Raw genomic sequence first — 24,857 nt, 5'->3', positions numbered from 1 at the left:
AAAATCTGATAATGATGATAGTGACACAGGATTGGGTAACATTGAAATTTTCAATGTGAAAACGAACAAGAGATGAGCAAAATGGCTTACAGCAGAAGTGAATGGCAAATTAATTAAAATGGAATTGGAAACTGGCTCAGCTGTTGCAGTCATTCTACAAATAAGTGTCAACTGCATTTCAAAGATACTAAACTGAAGCCTGCAGATATCTAACTAAGATTCTATACTGGAGAAAAGATAACTGTTGTGGGAATGACATTTGCGACAGTGAAATACAACAACCAATAAGCCACATTCAGCTTGCATGTGATATAAACAGAAGGACCAGCATTGTGGGGAGTGATTGGCTGAGAAAACTGCAACTTGGTTGGAGATCCATCCACTATTTTCATGCCACATACTCTACAGTAAATTCAACTGAAAGCAAATTAAAGAAAGTACTGGATGATGCCACAACTGTCTCCATGCTGTACACAATGAATCATTGTCCAACAGAGAGGAAACATGTGCTAGTGCCAACCTCTGTGCCTCAGGTTGGAAAGCATATCAGACCAAAGAAGGTCCATGCTGCTCAAGGGAATTGTGAAAGTGACAATATCAGTGGTCTGACTACAGCAGTTTTTGTAGGCAACATATCTGAGAAAGCTTCTGAAATGTTAATCAGGCAGTTACTTGCAAAATGTGGCTTGGTTTTAAACTAGAAGAGAGCTCAAGAGAGGTTAAGGAAAGTTGAAAACATTCAGTTTTTGTGTCTATAAAGAACCAGAATCTACTCTGCATGCATTAGGGTTATTGCATGAACTTCAAGTGGGAGACAAAAAAGCTGCTTGTAAAAGTGGATGTAAAGACCACAGCCCAGCTGGATGAATGGAAGGCCAGAAAGAAAGCAATCGATGGAGATACGAAAACAGAGGATTTGTCAGATGAAGTTGTGGATGAGGAAACCAAGAGGAGAGAACAGGTTGTAAAGGGAGCAACAGAACGATTAATAAGAGAATACTCTAGTGAACTAAATGCACCTTCCCAAGTTCAAGACACAAACTAGAAGAAGGGGAAGAAAGGTGTTGAAAGCCATCAGAACCACCTCCTGTAGTCTCAGAGTCAACTCCTACAAACACCATCGAGGAGGCCCCAGAACCTGAGATCGTTTTCACAGCCACAAGTCTCACCAGCCAAGCAGAGTGATCCCCTTGTTAGGAAAGATGTTATCCAACAAGAGTAAGAAATCCTCCACTGTGATTAAATAATTAGGCCTGAATAGGACAATTTAAAATTTACCATGTTGTGGATATCTGTATATAGGAGTTGAATTATATAATGTACTGTGTATATGGTTGAGATGCACTCTCTGTTGAGTTGGAGTTCATAGCTAAGCAAGCTGGAGATGTTTTTAATATTTCCATAATATTTGAGCAATCTCATATATACTAAGCATTCTTGTATGTTTAATTAATTAATTACGGGTTATATGTAAAAATACGTGCATTGCATACATCATCACCCTACTACATATGGTTGAATGTTAATAAACCGAACTTGAAATTGAACTTGAAGTTGAATAGGGACCAAAGATAAAGACCACTCACAGTGAAGAAGAATAGTCTGGGAGTATACTGAGAACTGTCTGTCCCGCTGGACAACATGGCAGTGTAGCAGTTAACTTAACAGTATACAGTGCCTGCAACCTGGGTTCAAATTCCTGCTCCTGTCTGTAAGAAGTTTGTGACCATGCGGGTTTCCTTCAGGTGCTCCAGTTTCCTCCTCCACACGGTACATTCAGATTAGAATTCATTTTTTATTTATCAAATGCACATGGAAACAACACAACAAACTGCTGGAGAAACTCAGCAGGCCAGGCAGCATCTATGGAAAAAGTACAGTCGATATTTCGGGCAGAAGGCAAAAAGCTGAGGAATAGATTTAAAAACTGGGGGGAGGAGAGAGAGATCCACCAGGTGATGGGTGAAACCTGGAGGGGGAGGGTTGAAGTAAAGAGCTGGGAAGTTGATTGGTGAGATGAGGTGAGAGAGGGAAAAGAACATGGGAAATGGAGAAGGGGAGTGATTGGGGGCATTGCAGAAATTAGAGAAATTGATGTTTATGCCATCAGGTTGGAGGCTACCCAAATGGAATATAAGGTGTTGTTCCTCCAACCTAAGTGTGGCCCCATCACAACAATGGAGGAGGCCATGGATGGACGTATTGGAATGGGAATGGGAAGTGGAATTATAATGGGTGGCCACTGGGAGAGACGTCGTTTGAGTTAGTAACCAACACCACCATAAGGTGAGGTGGCAGGGCACCAGCATACTGAAGCAGCAAGGTCCAGGCCCAAGAGCAAGGTCTGGGCGATTTAAGCACTGGGACAGATTGAAAAAGACAGGTTGTTGAGGCCAGAGGTGAGGGGTGGGCTGGTTCAGATCACTGCTCTGTGAGTTTTACTCAACTCTGCACTGAAATTCAGCTCACTGCTCCGCGAGGTTTACTCATCTCTGCACTGAACTGCAACTATTACAGTGTGGGCTCCCTTTTGAGAGCTTCAGTTCTAAATGCTACTTGCTTACTTTTGTTGCTCACTCATTTATATTTTTTTTCTCTCTCTCAGCACATTGGGTGTTGCACGATCCTCTTTTGTTTTAATGGGTTCTATTGAGTTTCTTTGTTTTGTAGCTGCCTGCAAGGAGATGAGTCTCAAGGTTTTATAAAGTATATATACTTTGACTTTGATTTTGACCCAAGGAAATGCTGAGGACAGTCCACAAGTGTCACCACACATTCTAGCACCAACATAATATGCCCACAATACAAAATAATCTGCAGATGCTGGGATCAAAGCAACACTCACAACACGCTGGAGGAACTCTGCAGGTCGGGCAGCATCCGTGGAAACAATGAGTCGACGTTTCGGGCTGGAACCCTTCATCAGGACTGTAGAGGGAAGGGGCAGAGGCCCTATAAAGAAGGTGGGGGAAGGGCCTCTGCCCCTTCCCTCTTCAGTCCAGACAAAGGGTTCTGGCCTGAAACGTCGACTCATTGTTTCCACGGATGCTACCCGACCTGCTGAGTTCCTCCAGCATGTTGTGAGTGTTCCATATGCCCACAATGCCTGCCAGAACAACTCAAGACACAACAAGCAACAAAACAGCAACAGCAAAATAAGTCCTGTTCTTCCCTTTCACCCACGCACCCACCCAAGTTCCAGTCATACAGGTAGTAAGTTGTGGGTATGCTCTGTTGTCATGGTAGCATGGCAACACTTGGTCATTGATGCAAATGACACATTTCACTGCAAATTTTGATGTTTCAATGTGCACAAGACAAATAAAGCTAATCTTTAATCTTTAGCATGATGATCCCTGTTGTTTGCAATGAAGGGAAACTCTCCATCCTTCTCTTTCCCAGTCCTTTTTCCATTGAAAAAATACCCCAAACTCTCTTTAAAGCTTTAAAACTAATCTTAATCTTGGCATCCATGCACCAAGTACTGTGTAAAGGAAGGCACCTTCTCAAAAAATTACCATTGCATCTCTGGAAGAATCTGCTATTCAGCATTGATTTGTTCAGTCACTTCAGAACCCATTAAAGTAGATTGGAAGTAAAGCATTCCCTGTAACAGGTGACAGCCTAAAAGGAAGAACAAAGTCATGTAGCTCGTAGCAACACTACTGTGGCACCTGTATAGGTATGCATACTTTAATAAAAAATTCACTTTGAACTTTGAGATAGTCAATTAAATCTAATTATTTATTAAACAATTCTCAAAATAGTCATAATACACTATCAAAATTCATCCAATTTCAAACATTGGTGATCAAATCTACAGGTATAAGATATTACTTAACAAGATTACATAACAAGACAGTTCTACCAGTTGTTGTTTATTTATGATAAGACATCATCAGTGAAAAAAATGTGTTTTTCTGTGGATTCATGGAGCAATTTCTGCATAATTAACTTTGTTTTTGTGAGGATAGAACAATAAATTAAGGATAACCATCATCCAATATGTTGAATGACTACCTAAATTGCAGCACTTTGAAATTATTTCTGTCAGCAAAAATAATCTAATGAATAATGAATGAATTGGTTTTAAGTATGAATTGATTCATCTATTAGTTTTGTACACTGCAGTCTTCTAGTGCTCTGCCTTTTGTTCAAAAGGCTGCAGACTTGGCTTAAAAAATGGTATTAGTCTTGCTGATTGATTCTTCTAATAATACACGCACTTGCTGCCCACTATGCTGTTGGCGGTTAGGGCAACAATGAAGATCCTCCATCTCTAGTGGTGTTCAGGGATTCTTTCATCATGCCAGTAGCTTCCTCTTGGCTATCACTGCTGTCAGCCTTGCAAGTCTCAGGTGGAGACTCAGGAATACGATCACATTTAGATGCAGAAGGATTCTCCATTACTGTTTTCATAACAGTTTTGTGTTCCCAGTCAGGGTTGCTAGCCCTGAGCTGAACCTCTGAACCTGGAGGACTGGTAGACCACTCTTAGTCTGGCCTCTGACCAGTTTGGTCTGGGTGACCTTACGAAGAGCCAAAGCATAAAGCTCTGATGTCAGCCAACATTGGTCATTGAGGCACACAAGCCTCCAAACCACAACAATGCTGAGGTCCTCTTGGAGGAGGGATACACTCAGAGGCCACCTTATTTGATACACCTATAAACCTGCTCGTTAATACAAATAACTCTTCAGCCATCATGCGGCAACAACTCAATCCGTAAAAGCATGCAGACATGGTTATGAGGTTCAGTTGTTGTTCAGACCAAACATCAGAATGGGAAGGAAATGTGATCTAAGTGTCTTTGATCATAGATTAATTATTGATGCCAGATGGAGTTGTTTGAGTATCTCAGAAACTGCTGATCTCTAGGGATTTTAATGCACAACAATCTCTATGGTGCCAAAAACATCTAGTGAGCAGCAATTGTATAGGTGAAAATGCCTTGACAATGAGAGGCCAGAGGAGAGTGGCCATTCTGGTTCAAGCAGACATGAAGGAGACAGTAACTCAAATAACCATGCATTGCAAGAGTAGCGTGCAGAAGAGCATCTCTGAGCACACAACACATTAAATTTTGAAGCAGGTGGGCTACAGCAGAAGACCACACCAGATTCCACTCCTGTGGCCACTTCATTAGGTACACTCCTGTGTCTACTACAATGGCCACTGATTGTTTATCTTTTAAAAAGCGATTAACAAGGCATGAAGCTTAACTACAGTTTCCCCTACTTCTTCCTGGTCTCCTTTTATCTTGTGCACCTAAAGTTGAGGACACGTTAATGAACACATCCAAAAGTTACTGTAAGTGACCTGCTGCTCTTCTGCGGACTGCCCATTATTACGAGAATACAATGAGGAACTGAACATCTGCCATTACCTTCCAAATGAGGATCCTGTTCTAAGTGAGCACTCCTCTTTGAAATCAATAGAGCTGAACTTCCACGTGACATGCGGGTAAGTTTTTGTTACTTTAGATCTTTTTCACAACATTTTAAAGTTTTTAAGCAAGTGATGTGTTCAGGTGATTGATTCAAGAGATTGTCTATTTTGCTTTTGAAGTTTTAAAACTTTCTTACTTCTTTTGAACTACACTACAGATAATTTGTTTCCTTTGCCGAGAACTTCAGTTATATGATTAGACAATTGCAGAAAATTCCACTCTACATTTGAAAATCTGCCTTCCCGGAATGAAATACGACCTCAACCTAAATCTATCATGTCTAGTTTATTTAATTTTTATTTAGAGATACAACATGGAACAGGCTCATCCAGCCCAATGAGCTGTGCTGCCCAGAAACCCACCTGTTTAAGCCTGGCCTAATCACAGACCATTTACAATGACTAATTAGCCTAATATGTCTTGGGACTGTGGGAGGAAATGGGAGTGCCTGGTGGAAACCCATGCAATCACAGGAAGAATACACAAATTCATAACAAATGACATCACAATTGTGCTGCAAACTCCAATGCCTTGTTGTTCAGTCGTTGAGTCGAGTCTGACTCTTTGTGATCGCATGGACTTCTGCACACCAAGCCTTCTTGTTGGAGACTGTCTCTCTAAGATCCTTCAAGGTCACGTGCATTGTCTGAGTAATATTATCCATCCATCGTAGCCTCTGTCATCCTCTCCTTCTTTTACCTTCTTTTACCTTCTGTTTTACCTAACAAGAGAGTCTTCTCCAAGGAATCATGTCTTCTCATGATGTGGCCAAAATATTTGCACTTTTGTGTCAGAATCAAACCTCCTAGTGAGCAGTCTGGCTGTATTTCATCAAGAATTGACTTGTTAGATCTTCTTGCTGTCCAACGAACCCTTAACACTTTCCTCCAGTATCTAAGTTCAAAGGCGTCAATTGTTTTGTATTCAGCCTTACTAATAGTCCAGCTCTCACAGCCGTACATCACAACTGGAAATACCATAGAGTAGACTAGACTATACAAATCTTCGTAGACAATATTATGTTTCTGCTCTTCAGTATTTTATCTAAATTTGCCATTGCTGTTCTCACCAGAAGTAAGCGCTATTTAATTTCATGGCTGCAGTTACCATCTATAGAAATCTTTGAACCGAGGAAGACAAAATCTGTCACTGCTTCCACTTCCTTTCCATTTATTACCACTGAGTTAATAGGGCTGGTTGAAATAATCTTAGTTTTCTTAATATTTAGCAGCAAGCCAGCTTTTGCACTGTCTTCTTTCACTTTGATTAGAATAGAAGCTTCCTCAGATCCTCCTCACTTTCTGCCATTAGAGTTGTATTAACTGCATATCTGAGGTTGTTAACATTCTGTCTGGCAATTTTGATTCCAACATTTGAGTGCTCTAGACCAGCATTCCTCATGATGTGTTCAGCATATAGATTAAATAAGTAGGGTGACAGTATGCAGCCTTGTCATACACCTTTCCCAATCTTGAACCAGTTTGTTGTTCCGTGTTCAGTTCTAGCTGTTGCCTCTTGATCTTCGTACAAGTTTCTCATAAGGCAGATCAAATGTCCAAGTATCCTCATTTCTTCAAGGATTTGCCATAGTTTATTTTGTTCCACACTGTAGAAGGCTTTAGAGTAGTCAATAAAACATAGATGAATACTTTTCCGGAATTCCCTCGATTTCTCCATTATCCAGCGTAGGTTAATAATTTGCTCTCTGGTGCCTCTGCCTCTTCTCAAACCAGCTTCTACATCCGGCAGTTTTTGTTCTATATATTGCTGGAATCTTCCTTGCATGTTCTTTAGCATTACCTTGCTCACATGTGAAATTATTGAAATTGTTCAGTAATTTGAACATTCCTGTACATTTCCCTTCTTGGGAATTGGGAATAAAAAGATCAGTTTATTTCTTCCAGTCTCTTCCAACTGATCTTTTCCAGTCTAACGGCCATTGTTGGGTTTTCCAGGTCTGCTGGCAAATTGCATGCAACACTTTTACAGCATACAACCCTTTTAAAGTTTTAAACAATTCAACTGGAATCCTGTCACATCCTGCAGCCTTATTATTGGCAATGTTTTCTATCACCCGTTCGACTTCACGTTCCAGAATGCCTGGCTTTAGATCAATGAGGGAATCATTGCAGGTGCCTTTGCTGTTGGGATCTTTCCTGTACAACTCTTCTGTGTGTTGCTGCCATCTCTTTTTGATGTCTTCTGCTTCCGTAAGGTCCTTCCCTTCTTTGTTTTCTACTATACTCATCTTTGCATTCAATTTTCCTTTGATTTCACTAATCTCCTTGAATAGATCTCTTGTTTTTCCAATTCTGTTGACTTCTTCAGCTTCTTTGCATCGCTCCTTTAAGTAAGCTTCCTTATTTTTCCTTGCTATCTTCTTGGACTTTGCATTCAGTTGGAGGTATTTGTCACTCTACTTTCACACAGAGAGTGGTGGGTGCGTGGAATGCACTGACAGCAGCAGTGGTGGAAGCAGATACAATAGGGTCTCTTGAGGGCCTCTTAGATAGGTACATGGAGATAAGAAAAATAGAGGGCCATGAGCTAGGGAAATTCTAGGCAATCCCTAGAGTAGGTTACGTGGTTGACACAACATTCTGGGCCAAAGGGCCTTTAACATGCTGTAAATTTCTATTTTCTATGTTCAGTCTCCATTAGTCATTACTTCTCTTCTCTGCTCAGCCACTTGTAGAGCCTCTGCAGAAAGCCATTTTGCTTTCCTGGTTTTCGTTTGTTTGCAATATTTTTGGTTGTCACCTCTTGTCTAATGCTCCTTCCTTCTATCCAGAGTTCTGGCTTTCTCTTTACCAGGTTTAATCTATTGAATCTGTTCTTCAACTCCACAGCATATTCCTGAGGGATGCCATCAACATCAAACTTTGCTGGTACGTTGGTTTTCCTGATGCTCTTCAGTTTCATTCTGAATGTTGCAACAAGCAGCTCATGGTCTGAGCCACAATCTGCTGCTGGTCTTGTTTTAGCTGACTGTATAGAGCTCTTCCATCTCTGATTACAGAGTATATAGTCAATCTGGTTTTGGTGTTGACCATCTGGTGATGTCCATGTATAGATCCACCTCTTAGGCTGTTGGAAGAGGGTATTTATGATAACCAGAGAGTTAATTTGGCAAAATTCTACCAGTGGATGTCCTGCTTCACTCCATACTCTGAGGCAAAAGTTGCCCGTTTCTCCAGGTGTTCTGTGATTTCCAGCTTCGGAATTCCAGTCTCCAATGATAAATGTAACATCCTTTTTTGGTGTCGTAATCAGGAGGAGCTGCAGTTCTTCATGAAACTGAATAATTTCATCCTCTTTGGCATCTATGGTTGGAGCATAAATTTGGATCACTATAATGTTAAAAGGCTTGCCTTGAAGTCATATTGTGATCATTCTCAAACATGAGGAAATCTGCAGAGGCTGGAAATTCAAGCAACACACACAAAAAATGCTGGTGAACGCAGCAGGCCAGGCAGCATCTATAGGAAAAGGTACAGTCGACATTTCGGGCCGAGACCCTTCGTAAGGAGTAGTCGACTGTACCTCTTCCTATAGATGCTGCCTGGCCTGCTGCGTTCACCAGCATTTTTTGTGTGTGTTTGTTGTGATCAGTCTATCATTTGTGGGGTTGTATCCAATGACTGATTTTGATACTCTTTTGTTGACAATTAAAGCCACTCCATTCTTTCTGCAGGTTTCCTGCCCACTGTAGAAGATCTAGTAATTGTCTGACGTAAAATGACCCATTTCAGTCCATTTTAGATCTCTAATTCCCAAAATGTCAATGTTTAGTCTTGCCATCTCGTTTTTGACCACAGCTATTTTACCTTTATACATTTCAGGTTCCAATGGTATATCGATCTTTACAATATCAGGCCTTCTTTTCATTTCCAGGCAAATCAGCAGTTTGACGGCCTTCCAGCTTTAATCCATCCATGTCATTAGCTCTGGTACGACTCATATTTGTCCTCCATTCCTCCGCATTAGCATGTCGGGCACCTTCCTGTGTCATTCTCATATATCTCTGGTTACTTTTATCCATAAGGTTTTCTTGGAACATTACTGGACTGGGTTGCCATTTCCTCCTCCATTGGACCATATTTAGTCTGACCTCTCTGCCATGACTTGTCCATCTTGAGTAGCTCTACATGGTATAGCTCATAGTGTCACTGAGATACACAAGTCCCCTTACCATGACAAGGTAACGGTCCATGAGGAGGATGCCTAGGGCTGTAATTGCATCCGCTAATGACTACACGACTGTGGCGCCCTCGCAGCTAAAGAATGAGGAATTCACTCCATCAAGCAGCAAATGCAGTTAATAATATTAGCATTGATGCATTAAACTGAAAAAGGAACAAAAGGTTATGCAGGTGCAGTGAGGTGAAGGAGAAAATATAAAGATTCAACACCAGCAAAGAGCAGCTGGGCCAAATTGGTATTGCTTTATTGTTGTCACATGTGCCAAGATACAGTGAATAGCTTGTCAGAAGATCAGAATCAGGTTTATATCACCGGCATGTGTTGTGAAATTTGTCAAATTAGCAGCAGCAGCAGTTCAATGCAATAAATAATATAAAAGAAGAAAAAAAACAAAATAATAATAATAAATAAATCAATCAATTACAGTATATGTATATTGAATAGATAAAAAAAATTGTGCAAAACACAGAAATAATATATATTAAAAAAGTGAGGTAGTGTCCAAGGGTTCAATGTCCATTTAGGAATCGGATGGCAGAGGGGAAGAAGCTGTTTCTGAATTGCTGAGTGTGTGCCTTCAAGCTTCTGTACCTCCTACCTGATGGTAACAGTGAGAAAAGGGCATGCCCTGGGTGCTGGAGGTCCTTAATAATGGACACTGCCTTTCTGAGACACTGCTCCTTGAAGATGTCCTGGGCATTTTGTAGGCTAGTACCCAACATGGAGCCGACTAAATTTACAACCACCTGCAGTTTCTTTTGATCTTATGCAGTAGCCCCTCCATACCAGACAGTGATGCAGCCTGTCAGAATGCTCTCCATGGTACATCTGTAGAAATTTTTGACTGTATTTGTTGACATACCGAATCTCTTCAAACTCCAAGTCACTGTCTTGCCTTCTTTATAACTGCATTGATATGTTGGGACCAGGTTAGGTCCTCAGAGATCTTGACACCCAGGAACTTGAAACTGCTCACTCTCTCCATTTCTGATCCCTCTATGTGGATTGGTATGTGTTCCTTCATCTTACCCTTCCTGAAGTCCACAATCAGCTCTTTTGTCTTACTGATGTTGAGTGCCAGGTTGTTGCTGCGGCACCACTCCACTAGTTAGCAATCACCACCTGAGATTCTACCAACAATGGTTGTATTGTCAGCAAATTTATAGATGACATTTGAGCTATGATTAGCCACACAGTCATGTGTATTATAGAGAGTGGAGCAGTGGGCTAAGCTCACACCCCTGAGGAGAACCAGTGTTGATCGCCAGCAATCCGCACAGATTGTGGTCTTCCAATTAGGAAGTCGAGGATCCAATTGCAGATGGAGGCACAGAGGTCCAGGTTCTGTAACTTCTCAATCAGGATCGTGGGTATGATGGTATTAAGTGCTGAGCTATAGTCGATGAACTGCATCCTGACATAGGTGTTTGTACGCTGCTCTTACAGTTCAAATCTTTACACAGTGCATTGAGCTAGAATAAGATAAACAATAACAGAATGCAGGATAAAGTGTAAAAGCTACCAAAAGAGTGCAGTGTAGGTAAACAATTAAGTGTAAAATTGTAATGAGGTAGATTGTGAGGCCAAAAGTCCATCTTATCATACAAGAGGTCCCTTCAAGAGTTTGATAATCGCATCATAGAAGCTGCCCTTGAGCCTGGTGGGAGAGGAAAGAAGAGGGAATGTCCGAGGTGGGCAGGGTCTTGGATTATGTTGGCTACTTTACTGAGGCAGCGAGAAGCATAGACAGAGTTCATAGACAGGAGGCTGATTCCTGTGATGTGGTGTCTGCACCTCTCTGCAGTTTCTTGTGCTCACATACAGAGTAGTTGCCATACCAAGCCATGGTATACATGAGCAGAATGCTTTCTATGGTGCAAAGATTAAAAATTTAAAAAGAGTTGGCCAAATTTCATTCGCAAGCTGAGGAAGTAGAAGTGCTGGTGAGCTTGGCTGGAACTTCAACAGGACAGGCTGCTGGTGATGTTGGTTCTTAGGAATTTGAAGCTCTCCTCAGTACCATTGATGTGGACAAATAGTTTCTGGGCCATACTTGCCATGTAACTTTTCATGAGGCTGTTGATGTTAGGTATACAGCTATCTACTGGCATCTGAGATGAGACCGATTATCTAAGGTTCAGTTCTTGTTGAACTGGTCATTGCATGTAAGTGTCATGGTGAGCGCTGGCAACAACTGAACCCCAGGTGCGGAGGACCAGCAGGCTCCCATGTAGAGACAGAAACAAGAGGTTATACATAGGAACACCAACAGAGCATTGGCAGCACAACCAGGTGACACTGCGAGACATATCATTCTCAACGTAAGGACTCAGTGCACAGTGCTGACCAGGAGTCTGCATTAAATAAGCACAGAATGATGAAAACTTGTACCAGTAATAATTAGCTTGGCAAGATTAAACAGAAAGCACAAGGGCTTAACGACTTTCATTAAGGCAACAATTAGTAAATACAGGTGCTTGAGAAACCTGGAAGTCCAGTGCTGTATGGCACACCACAGAAGCCCACAGGGATCATGGCAATAAGAGCTTCACTCCCAATAAAATCTCTTTGGGAACCCATATAGGACTGAGGAATCTCCTGTCACATCAATATATTTAGTTCTCTCCAAGAACTAATTTTTCTGTGTGGCATCTGTTCTGTTCTGGTACATCCTAAAATTGAGTACAGCTCTGTGGAAAATATAAATAAAAATGCTAGGGTTCATACCCTTTGGAATCAAATTGAAAAGCATAAAGGTTATGTTCGAGTTTGATTATGCCACAGTGATTGCTCACTGTTCTCTTCTCTGTAGCATGGAACTAGCTATAGAGACATTTAAGATAGTGCAAACAGAAATTTGAAAGTGTAATCCCAGAGCTGAGAAGTTCCAAATTTAAACAATTTAACCATTAAGTGAGGCCGCACTTTGTAAGGGTCTTTAAAATTTATGAATTAATAGCATACAGTAGGCATAGAAAAGATATTTCTATTAATGGGAGAATCGACAACAAGGGATCATTGTTACTAGATGGTCATCAGTAAATTCTGATGAACTCAGAAGAAGCTCTTTAGCGTAATGAGTGATGAGGCTATGAAGCTCACCAAAGATACCAGAGTAGTTAATGTGAACAGCCACAATGCAAAACAGGAGATTCAGATAAGGAAAGACAGATTAAATAATGAAGTATGCAGGTGGGGTGAGATAAAGAGGGAGAGGAATGATTGGCTTTATTTGTCTTAGGTACATTGAAACATACAGTAAAATGTGTCATTTTGTATTAAATCACATCAGCAAGACCATAGAGCCATAAGACACAGGAGAAGAATTAGACCATGCAGCCCATTGAGTCTGCTCCGCCATTCCATCATGGCTGATCCCAGATTCCACTCAACCCTATACATTTTCCTTCTTGCCATATCCTTTATGCCCTGATCGGTCAGGAAATTATCAACTTCCACCATAAGTATACCCACAGACCTGGCCTCCACTGCATTCCACAGATTCACCTCACTCTGGCTAAAAAGAAATCCTCCTTACCTCTGTTCTAAAAGGTCACCCCTCAATTTTGAGGCTGTGCTCTCTAGTTCTGGATACCCCAACTATAGGAAACATGCTCTCCACATCCATCCCATCTAGTCCTTACAACATTTGATAGGCTTCAATGAGATTCCCCTGCATTCTTCTAAATTCCAGTGAGTAAAGGCCCAAAACTGCCAACACTCCTCATATGTTAAGCCCTTCATTCCTAGAATTATCCTTGTATACCTCCTCTGGACTCTTTCAATGACAACACACCCTTTCTGAGATTTGGGGCCCAAAACTGTTGACTATACTCCAAGTGTGGCTTAACTAGTGTCTTATAAAGGCTCAGCATTACCTCCTTGCTTTTATATTCTATTCCCTATGAAATAAATGCCAACATTGCATTTGCCTGCTTTACCACAGACTCAACCTGTAAATTAACCTTCTGGGAGTCTTGCATGACGACATCCTAAGTCCCTCTGCACCTCTGATGTTTGAACCTTCTCCCCATTTAGATAATAGTCTATACTAATGCTCCTTTTACCAAAATGCATTATCATACATTTCCCAACACTGTATTCCAACGCCTTTTGTCCATTCTTCCAATTTGCTTAAGTCCTTCTGCAATCACATTGCTTCCTCAGCACTACCTTCCCCTCCACCTATCTTTGTATCATCCGCAAACTTTGCCACAAAGGTATCAAATCCATTATTCAAATCATTGACAAACAATGTGAAAAGTAGCAGTCCCAATACTGACCCCTGAGGAACACCACTAGTCACCAGCAGCCAACCAGAAAAGACCCCCTTTAATTCCCACTCACTGCCTCCTGCCTGTCAGCCATTCCTCTATCCATGCCAGTATCTTTCCTGTAATGCCACAGGACTTTATCTTTTGAAAGCAAGAATTGAATTGGGGCAGCCCGCAAACAGCACCATGGTTCTGCTACCAGTATAGCATACTGACAACTCACTAAACCTAACCCTAATTGTAAGTCTTTGGAACGTGGAAGGAAACAGGAGCACCTGGCTGAAGCCCACATGGGGAAACATAGAGACAGCAGTGGGAATCGAACCCCACTCGGTGATTTGTGTAGAGTGATTGTACTAACCACTATGCTACCCTGCCGCCCATGCTACAGAGAAGTATAAAGAATATACTTGCTATTTGGCTCATCATGTCCGATTTAACATGTTCCAGCATAATGGATCATAGAAAATCCATGCTTTTCTGCATCTCTTCTGCACTTTGGACAAGGTAGAAGTAAAAAGCTTGTTTTTAAGCAGTAATTCCATGACTTGTGGTCTCCATTTGCTCTCACTTCTCCCTCTTCATCAAAGGTTTTCATTCACTTCAGGAACAGAAGGATTGAAAACTATGCTCAGCTGGAGGGAGCAGCAGTTATTGGCTTTATATGGAGTATTGTCACAGGATCATACAACATGGAAATAGACCCTTCAGCCCATCTAGTCTGTACCCATCAAGCAATTAATTACACTAATCCTATACTCACACCATTATTTTTCTACCAAAAATAATTTTATCCCTACATTCCCCATCCATAATTCCCTTTGGGAAGGTGGAGGAGAAAGTACTCCAACAGCATTTTCAGGGAGGAGTTCCAGTATTTACATCCAGCAACGACACAGGTACAGTAATATTTTCCATGTCAGAGTGATGTGTGATCTGCAGGTGCAGAGATTTCCTGAATAAAACCATTAGTTAATATTGGTATTGGTATTGATCAGCGGTGGGGCTCGTTGAGCCGGAAGAGCCTGTTCTGCACTGTACCTCTAAAAAAATTATTGTCTCATATACTGACATACAATGAAAGGATTTCTTGCATACTGTTCATGCAGATCAAATTATTACACAGTGTGTTGAGGCAGAGCAAGGTAAAGCAATAACAGAATGCAGAATATTATGTAAAAGCTACAGAGAAAGTGCAGTGCTGGTAAATAAGAAAGTGCAGTGCTGGTAAATAAGGAAGCGCAGTGCTGGTAAATAAGAAAGTGCAGTGCTGGTAAATAAGAAAGTGCAAGATCATAATGAGGTAGACTGAGGTCAAGAGTCCATCTTCTCATATTAGGGAATTATTTAGTAGTCTTTTAACAGCAGGCTTGAAACTGTCCTTGAACCTGGTGGTAACTGCTTTCAGAGTTGTGTATCTTCTGTCTGATGGGAGAGGAGTGAAAAGAGAATGTCCAGGGTGGGTAGGGTCTTTGACTATGCTGGTTGTCTTACTGAAGCAGTGAGGAGTACAGATGGAATCCATGGAGGGGAGGACGGGTTCTGTGATGTGGACGCAACTCAGCACAACTCTCTGCAGCTTCTTGTGGTCACGGCCAGAGAAAATGCCTTTCTATGTTGTGTTCTGTGGTTGATCAATGAAATTGGTAAGGATTGACAGGGCATGCCAAATTTCATTAGACTCCTGAGGAAGTAGAGGTATTGGCGAGCTCTCTTAGCCATGACACCTATGTGGTTGGAGCACAAGATACTGGTGATGTTTACTCCTAGGGACTTAAAGCTAGCTCTCAACACTGTCAACTTCCACACCGTTAATGTAGACAGGAGCAGGTGCACCATCCTTGCTGCTTTCTGGATTAAATGACCTGCTCTTGCCTATAGATTTCCATTGTTTGTTTCGCATAAACAGGTTAGGGACCTGAAAGGTGAATTCCGTATCTCTCTCTGTAAATACTACCTGACCTGCTGAGTATTTTTAGCAATTTTGTTTTTTGTTTGAGACCCTCTCCAATATTTAAAATCAAGTGAACTCAAATCTGAAACTTGCACTTGATGCCCCCGTGCTCAACAGCTCTTTGAAGAGCTGGCTAGGTTTCTTCTGCTCCGTGTGAGAGCATGGGTCACCACGGTAGCACAGCAGCTACTGTGACGCTATTGCAGTTGGGGGGTGGGGTCAGAGTTTGAGTTTAGTTCTGACATCATCTGTAAGGAGATTTTACATTCCTTGCCATGATCTGGGTTTCTCTGAGCGCTGTGGTTTACTCCTACAGTCCAAAGATGTACTGATTAGTAGGTTCATAGGTCATTGTAAATTGTCCTGTGATGAGGCTAGGGTTAAATAGGTGGGTTGTTGGGCCGGGAGAGCCTGCTCAGTGCTGTATCTCTAAGTAAATAAATAATGCTAATTGACCTATCTCTAATCTTAAGATTAAGACTCCTTTTCTGAAGAATAGCAAAGAATTAAACTGGCTCTTTAAATTTATCCTGACTTGTTCAATATTCTAGTTGTAAATGTTTGATGAGTTATATTGATATGTTGTCTTGTTGATGATGAATCAATTGTAAGGCTGTGTTAACTGAGCATGATTCAGGGAAGTTAATATACTCATAGATTGGATTTAATGTTCACACTACTTACAGCGATCGATAGGTCTATCTGAACCCTGAACCCTTGCTATTCCAGTCTGTCCTCCAACGTAATTTAGTTTTATGCAATTCAAGATGTCGCATACAATTTGCAGAATAACAGTGTAATGTACAACAATTTTTCTCTTTGTAGCACTGTATGATAAATAAGATGAGAAACAGTTTTGAAAAGAGAACAATCAGCTTTTCATATCTTTTGGCACAAGAGTTATACTGGTCCTTTTGCATTGACCTTAGTGAATACACAACAGTTGCCACGTACTTTATAAAAGCATGAGTGGATGAGTGTGTCCTCACAAACTCATCTGTTCACACATGAAAGTTGCTGGTGAACGCAGCAGTCCAGGCAGCATCTCTATGCTGCCTGGCCTGCTGCATTCACCAGCAACTTTTATGCGTGTTGCTTGAAATTCCAGCATCTGCAGATTTCCTCGTGTTTGTGTTTTTAAATTCATCTGCTGTTGACCTTTTGTGATGGAGATCAGATCCAGCCTCAAGAGTTTTCCCTAACCAGAAGCCCAGGAAGAACTAAGAGATTTGTGATCTGCGGAGGGCTAGATTAGTGGTGTTTATGACCCACAATCTGAGAAAGTGCAAGAGGTCCAGGTATGACCTCTGAAAGGACATCTCATATGCAAAGTGGTAATTCCAGACTAATTTTGAATCATAGAGGGATCTCATCAAATGTGCCATCACATTCAACAAAACAAAACTAAGCAACATGAATAGTAATAAGGATGTGATCCCAGCTCTATATGCTCATTTTGACTGGCAAAACATGGAGGCATCTTCATGAACTCCCACAGCCCACAATCATCATTTGTCTTTGGTGTCTGAGGTTGACATGAGAGAATCCTTCATGAGGGTGAATCCATGGGAAGTATATGACCCAGAGAGCATACTTGCCAAGTACTGAATACCTATGTTAATGAACTGGCTATAAAGTTTACAGGCATCTTCAACCTCTTGCGATGGAAGTTGAAGATACCCATCTTCTTCAAACTGGCATCAATCATATCTGTGCCGAAGAACAACATGGTAACCTGCCTGAATGACTATCACCTAGCAGCACTTACATCCACCATGGTGAATTGCTTTGAGAGGCTGGTCATGAAACACATCAACTCCTGCCTGAGGAATGATCTGGATCTGCACCAGTTTGCCACCGTCACAAAAGGTCAACAGCAGATGCTGCTTCATTGGCTTTTCAGTCACTCTGGAACACCTGGACAATGAAGGTACATATATCACAATGCTCTTCTTTGACTACAGCTTAATATTCAACACTATCATCCTCTCGAAACTCATCACTAAGCTCCAGGGCCTTGGCCTCAGTGCCCCTGTGCAACCTCCCTCTTTAGATCCTCCATTTCCTTACTGGCGGACCCCAGTTAGTGCAGATTGGCAACATCTTCTCCACACTCAACATCAGAACATCTGTATGCTTAGCTCTCTGCTCTACTCACTTCATACTTATGATTGTGTGACAAAGTGCAGCTCCAATGCAGAATTTAATTTTGCCGATGACACCACTGCTGCTGGCCAAATCAAATATGGTGACGAATTGGCCTATAGGAGGGAGTTTGAAAGTCAGGGTGACTTGTGCCACAACAACAACCTCTCAGTCAACGTTGACAAAACTAAAGAGCTGATTAGTGACTACAAGAGCCAGTCCTCATGGAGGGAATGGAAATGGAGAGAGTCAGTAGCTTTAAATTCTTTGGTGGGATCAACACATAAGTATCATTGCAAAGGAAGCACAACAGCACCTCTACTTTCTTAGAAGTTTGCATAGGTAAGGACAACAAAGATGTGGTTGTCGGAGGCAGAGGAGCAGCTAGGAAATTGCTTGGAGCGGGCCGGTTTCAAGGATTCATCAGAGGTTCTAAATGAATACACCATGGTTGTCACAGACTTCATTAAAACATTCATGGACAAGATCATTCACTCTTCCGCAACCAGAGGCACTGGATGAACCTTGCGATCCCAATCTGCAGAGGGCTAGATCAGAGCATTCAGGTATGGTGACCAAGTAAGAGTGACTAAGACCAGGTATGGTGACAAGAGGTCAGGCACAATATCTAGAATCAAAGGTGGTGATGAATCAGCATATAAAACAGAGATTGAAAACCTGGCTGAGTGGTGCTACAACAACAACCTCTCACTCAATCTCATCAAGACCAAGGAGCTGATTATTGACTTTAGAAGAAGGAAACCAGGGGTTCATGAGCCAGTCTTCATTGGGGGATCAGAGATGGAGAGGATCAGCAACTTCAAATTCCTTGGTGGTATCATTTCAGAGGATCTGTCCTGGGGTCAGCACTGCAGCATCTATCATCAAGACCCAGGCCATGCTCTCTTCCAGCTGCCACCATCAGGAAGAAGGTAAAGGAGGCTCAGGACCCACACTACCAGGTTCAGTTATTACCTTCAACTATCAGGCTCTTGAACCAGAAGGGACATCTTCACTCACTCCAACTGTTCCCACAACCTATAATTTGGCTTTCAAAGACTCATCTCGTTCTCTGTTTATTGTTTTCACTCTCTTTCATATTTGCAGTTTGTTGTCCTTTGCATGTTGACTGTTTGTCCATCCAGTTGGGTGCCGTCTTTCATTGATTCTATTGTGCCTCTTGGATCTACTGTGTATGCCTCCAGGGTTGTATATAGTGGCATGTACTGCATGTACTTTGATAATAAATTTATTTTGAATCAGATTCTGCATGTCTTCTATTGATGCCTGGTGCAGGGTATACTGACTGTTTGCATCATGGTCTAGTATGAAAATACCAATGCCCAAGAATGGAAAAAGCTACAAAATGTGCTAGGTATAGCCCAGTCTATCACAGGTAGAGCCCTCCCCACATTTACATACAGCACGGTCACAATAAAGCAGCACCCATCTTCAAAGACCCCCACCATCCTGGCCATGTTCTCTTCTCGCGACTACCATCGAGCAGGAAGTACAGAAGCCTTGGGTCCCATACCATCAGGTTCAGGGACAGTTATTACTCTACAACCATCTGGCTCCCGAACCAGCTTCGATAACTTCATTCACTATTAAGGCTGATTTATACTTCTGCGTAGGCTCTACGCCGTAACCTACGCCGTAGCCTATACAAGTGGCCTACGCCGTTGTGAGCATTTATACTTGTGCGTTGGTGTGTCTGTGTCGCTCTGCAATTCACCGCCAGAACGCTAGTTGGCGGTGGGATTCCTATGCCACTGTGTTGAGTTTCTTCGTGTTGAGTTTCTTTGTGTACTTCAAACAATGGCGACTGAAACTGAACACATCATGTTGGAGTTGGAGCTAATGAATGTTGAACAAGAGTTACTTTTATTGAAATTACTGCAACGTAGAAAAGAGAGAAGACGTGGGAGGAGATGGTGGGTGCGACCATTGAATGGATTGAGACAGAAGGAGGGTGAATTTTCTGTGCTTGTCCGGCCACTGAGAGACATGGACAAGGAAATGCATTTCAAATATTTTCGGATGTCGGCAGGTAGATTTGACAATTTGGTTCATCGTCTCCAACCATTTATTTCGCGTCAGTGTATGCACAGTATGCCTATAGGCATTACTCAGAGACTGGCAATCACCATTCGAGTTTTAGCTTCAGGTGGGAGTAACCGGAAATGTGTAGGAGGAAATGCGATGCTACCAAGCGGACCAGTCACAGTTGTTGCTGTCTGCGTCACCGCAACGAGTAGTTACATTTTTGGGGAGGTGCACGTCGGGCTACGGCATAGGGTATGGCGTAGGGTACGCGGCTATGCCGTATCTACGGCGTAGATTCGACACAGAAGTATAAGTTAGGCTTTACTCTGAACTGATTCTACACCTACAGACTCGTTTTTAAGGACTCTTTACAACTTGTTCTCAATACTGTTTTTATTTCCACAGTTTGTCTTCCTTTGCACAGTGGTGTTTGTCAGACTTTGTCTGTTTATGTGTAGTTTTACATAAAATTCTATTGTATTTCATATTTCCTGTAAATGCCTGCAATGAAATGAATCTCAGGGTAGTGTATGGTAACATAATAATTTATTATTATACTTCAATAATAAATTAATTTTGAACTTTGATACCTACTAAATACCATAACACTGATGCAATATGGCAGTATAACTATTCACTTCCTATTTTAATTGATGAAAAGCAAGCACTATGTGCTACTTAAACTGCACTATATTCTCATTATGACATTTTTTCTAACCTAGAGTTAGAATGCTTTTCCTAATCTGTCTTTCATCTATCATGAACATTTTAACTTTTATCCTCAATTCACATAGTCTTGTGACATTCAAAGAAGCCATCCAGCCCATCAAGTCCAGGATGGCTCTTAGTTCATTCCCATCAGTCTCACTCCCCCAGTTGTTTCTCTGTATAGTATCCTTTCCCACGGTCCCAAAAACTTTCCCAGGTTTGTCTGCCTGCCTCTGACACTCAGTAGCCAATTAATGAAACAGACAGCAGTGGAAGTCAGATTGCTGTTGCTGTGTGGCTACAAAATCAGGCACAACACCACAGTATCATTACCCGTTGGAAGTGTTAATGCTGTTTATTTCTTCCATGCATAGTAGCACAGCAGCGTTGCTGGCACACTGCTTCTTCTTCAGTCCTCTTCCACCTATCACTTCCCAACTTCTTACTTCATCCCCCTCTCTAACCACTCACCTTTCCCCTCAGCTGGTTTCACCTGTCACCTTGTACTCATCCCCCTCCCCCTATGTTATTATGGCTTCTTCCACCTTCCTTTCCAGAAGTAATGAAAGGTTTCAGCCCAAAGTGTTGACTATTTATTCCCCTCCATAGACGCTGCCAGACCTTTTGAGTTCCTCCGGTGTGTTCAAATTTCAAAGTTCAAAGTATTTTTATTATCAATGTACACATACTGTATGCCACCACGGACCACTCTGAGATTCATTTTCTTGCAGAGGTTCACAGTAGAGCACAGAAATACAATAGAATCAATGAAATACTACAGAGACTGACAAAACAACCAATGTGAAAAAAAGACAATCTGCAAATACCTTTAAATATCACTGGTAGACTGCTGCCTCACACCTCTAGTGACCTGGGTTCAATCCGGACTATCTGCACAGCCTGTGTGGAGCTTGGACATTCTCCTTGCAACTGTGTGGTTTTCTGCCGAGTGCTCCTGTTTCTTTGCAGATCTGAAAGACATACAGCTTAGTAGATTAATTGACCATTGTATATTGCTGCTTGTGTGTTGCTGATTGAATCTGGAGGGCAGCTTCTTGCGTTCTTGATCTTAATAAAGGTTAGCTTTATTTGCCACGTGTACATCAAAACATAGAGTGAAATGCGTTGTTTGTGTCCAATTAAATCAGTGAAGATTGTGCTGGACAGTCCACAGGTATCGCTATGATTGCAGTGCCAACATAGCATGCCTACAACTCAGTAAACCTAACCATATGCGTTTGGAACGTGGGAAGAAACCAGAGCACCCAGAGGAAATCCACACGATCACGGGGAGAACATGCAAACTCCTTACAGACAGCGGCGGGAATCGAACCTTTTCCTGACAGTAATGTGTTACGCTAACTGCTACGCTACTGTGCCACCCCATGAGGTGTAAGTCTGGCAGGGTGGAAGGCAGCACACAGAAAATTCTGGAGGAACTCAGCAGGCTAGTCAGTATCTATGGAAAAGAGTTAAGTTGAAGTTTCAGGCCAAGACCCTTTATCAGGGACCCAAAATGCAAACTGTACTCTTTTCCACAGATGTTGCCTGGCCTGCTGAGTTCTTCCAGCATTTTGTGTGTTTTGCTCGGATTTCCAACATCTGCAGATTTTCTCTTGAGCATGTAAGGCAGTTTTAGGCGCCTCAGGTTACACGTACCCTCATCATCTTTATGGGTCAACTAAATATCTTACGTGATTCTGATTCTAAAGGGGTCTCTTTCAAAGAATATCATCAAATGAGTAACTTGAGACAAGATATGACGAAGATAGTGATCAAGGAAGGAATATAGGTGACTTTGTTTGAGCAAGGGTCCTGGGATCGATACCGAAGGTCAAAGTCCGAAGTCAGTGGGCCTGGAAGTTGAGGCCTGATAGCCGAAGCCCTGGATCTATGAGTTTGAGAGTCCACAAGGGAAGTCAGAGGTCAAATGTCTGTGAGTCTGCAAGTCCACTTGAGCTTAAAGGCCTGGTGGGTCTTGTCCTGGCATTGGAGACCTGTGTGTGTGTGATTGGCTGGGCAGGAGGGAAGAAAGTGGCCTGCTTTGCTGTTCTTAGTTTGTTGTTGTTGGTGCTTGTGTTCTGCTGAACACTGTGAGCATGCTCTGTTGGCACCAGAATCTGTGGCGGAAAATGTGGGCTTGCCCCCAGCACATACTTGGAGTGTGTTGGTTGTTGACACAAACAAAGCATTTTACTGCACATTTTGATATGCAGGTGACAAATGAATAAGTGAATAAGTAAATAAATATGTAAATAAATAAATGTATTAATGAATGAACATGCAAATAAATGGATAGCTAATAGATTGATAGATAGATAAATCTGTATCAGATAGTTTAGGACGATTGGCCCTTCAAACCTGAAACACAAGCACCAGAAAATAAGATCACAACAGATCTTGTAGTACAGTTCCATTTTCCTGATCATTCTAATTATTGTTCATTCCTTTAGCTTCCAGAAAACTATTGGTCTTATTCCTGTATACGTTCAATAACTGAGTCACCACTTTCTTCTAGGTTAGAGAATTGCTTAGTTTCACATCTTTTTATTCAGGGTTTTGACTCCTTCCTTTCCAATCCTGATGAAGGGACTCATCAAGGAATGATTGATCATTCACCTCTATAGATGCTGCCTGACTTATTGAGTTCCTCCAGCATTGTGTGCGTGTTCCAATTCTCATAACCCTTGCTGAAAAGAAGTATCTCTGCATTTGAGTCGAAAAAGGCTAAACCCTTATCCCAAAGTGGTCTCCCCAATTCTGAAGCTCTCCACCCCAGCACTCTGTGTCCATTACTGATTCATAGAAATTAACTGTTTAGTCTGCAATAAAGCTAGTATGATTGTATCTTACATTGGCCAAGATGGTAGAAGGCAAAGCAAAAGAATACTGCTCTTTACTTTGCTATTGTGCGACTGTTCTGAGATTGATTTAATAAAATAAAACAGATCTTTTTGTAAGCTGTGAGGCTGCCTTTGAAGTGGTTTATTGGGTAAAGGGCACATCGGAACACTTAGAAGTTGTGAAAGATGCTTTACAAATGCAAATTATCTCTCTCTTTGTTGTAAGTCAAAGGATAAATCTTGCTTTATATTCCTTATTTCAATAATATTGTTGTTGGAGTAAATCATTTGCACTTAAATTGACTAACAGTTAAAAAGGGAGTCAGATGTCAAAACCTGATAACGAACAATATTTCACTGCTCCCTCCAGCCTGTATTGGAGTAAATCTGAAATCTTGCCACCTAATTTGACCTCTCACATGAGTCACATGACACCAGTTTATTAAATTCTGGTTGTAAAAAACACAGCATGTCAGATCGAACTACAATAACGTGGCGCTCTTAAATCATTCGTGTATGTCTGTTCCAGCAATATAGCAACAATAATATCCATGTCAGCCTTTCCCTCAATGTTAACAAAGCACAGAGCTGGTCACTGACTTCAGTAAGGGTGGTTTAGCTCATATGCTCCTGTCTACATCAACAGTATTGAGGTTGAGAGCTTCAGGTTCCTAGGTGTGAACATCTCTTGATCTAACTACATTGATATCACAGTCAAGATGCTTTGGAGGCACTCAGCAGGTCAGGCAGCATCTATAGAAAGGAATAAACAGTCAACGTTTCAGGCCGAGACCCTCCATCGGGACTGGAAAGGAAGGGGGAAGAAGCCAAAATAAGAAAGGTGGAGGAACAAGGAGTACAAGCTAGGAGGGGAAACTAGGTGAGAGGGTTGCTCAGTGGGGGAAGGGGGGAGAAATGAGAAGCAGGGAGATGATAGTTGGAAAAGGTAAAGGGCTGAAGAAGGAATCTGATAGGAGGGAAGGGTGGACCGTGGGAGAAAGGGAAGGAGAAGGAGCACCTTTCCTCCATAGTCCACTCTCCTCTCCCATTGGATTCAGGGGACAAGGAGGCCTACCTATCTGAGATTCTGGCAACAACAGCTATGCCATCAGTGGATCTATAGATGGCGTTTGAACTGCACCTAATTACACAGTCATGAGTGTTAAAATTCTTTCAGAGTATTATAAACAGACCACAGAAATAGTACACTTTCAAAAAAATTGCCAAGCACTTTT

This window comes from Mobula birostris, chromosome 2, assembly GCF_030028105.1.
Source record: "Mobula birostris isolate sMobBir1 chromosome 2, sMobBir1.hap1, whole genome shotgun sequence".
In the NCBI taxonomy this organism is placed as follows: domain Eukaryota; kingdom Metazoa; phylum Chordata; class Chondrichthyes; order Myliobatiformes; family Myliobatidae; genus Mobula; species Mobula birostris.
The sequence above is the reverse complement of the archived record's forward strand: the minus strand, read 5'-3'. Positions refer to the sequence as shown.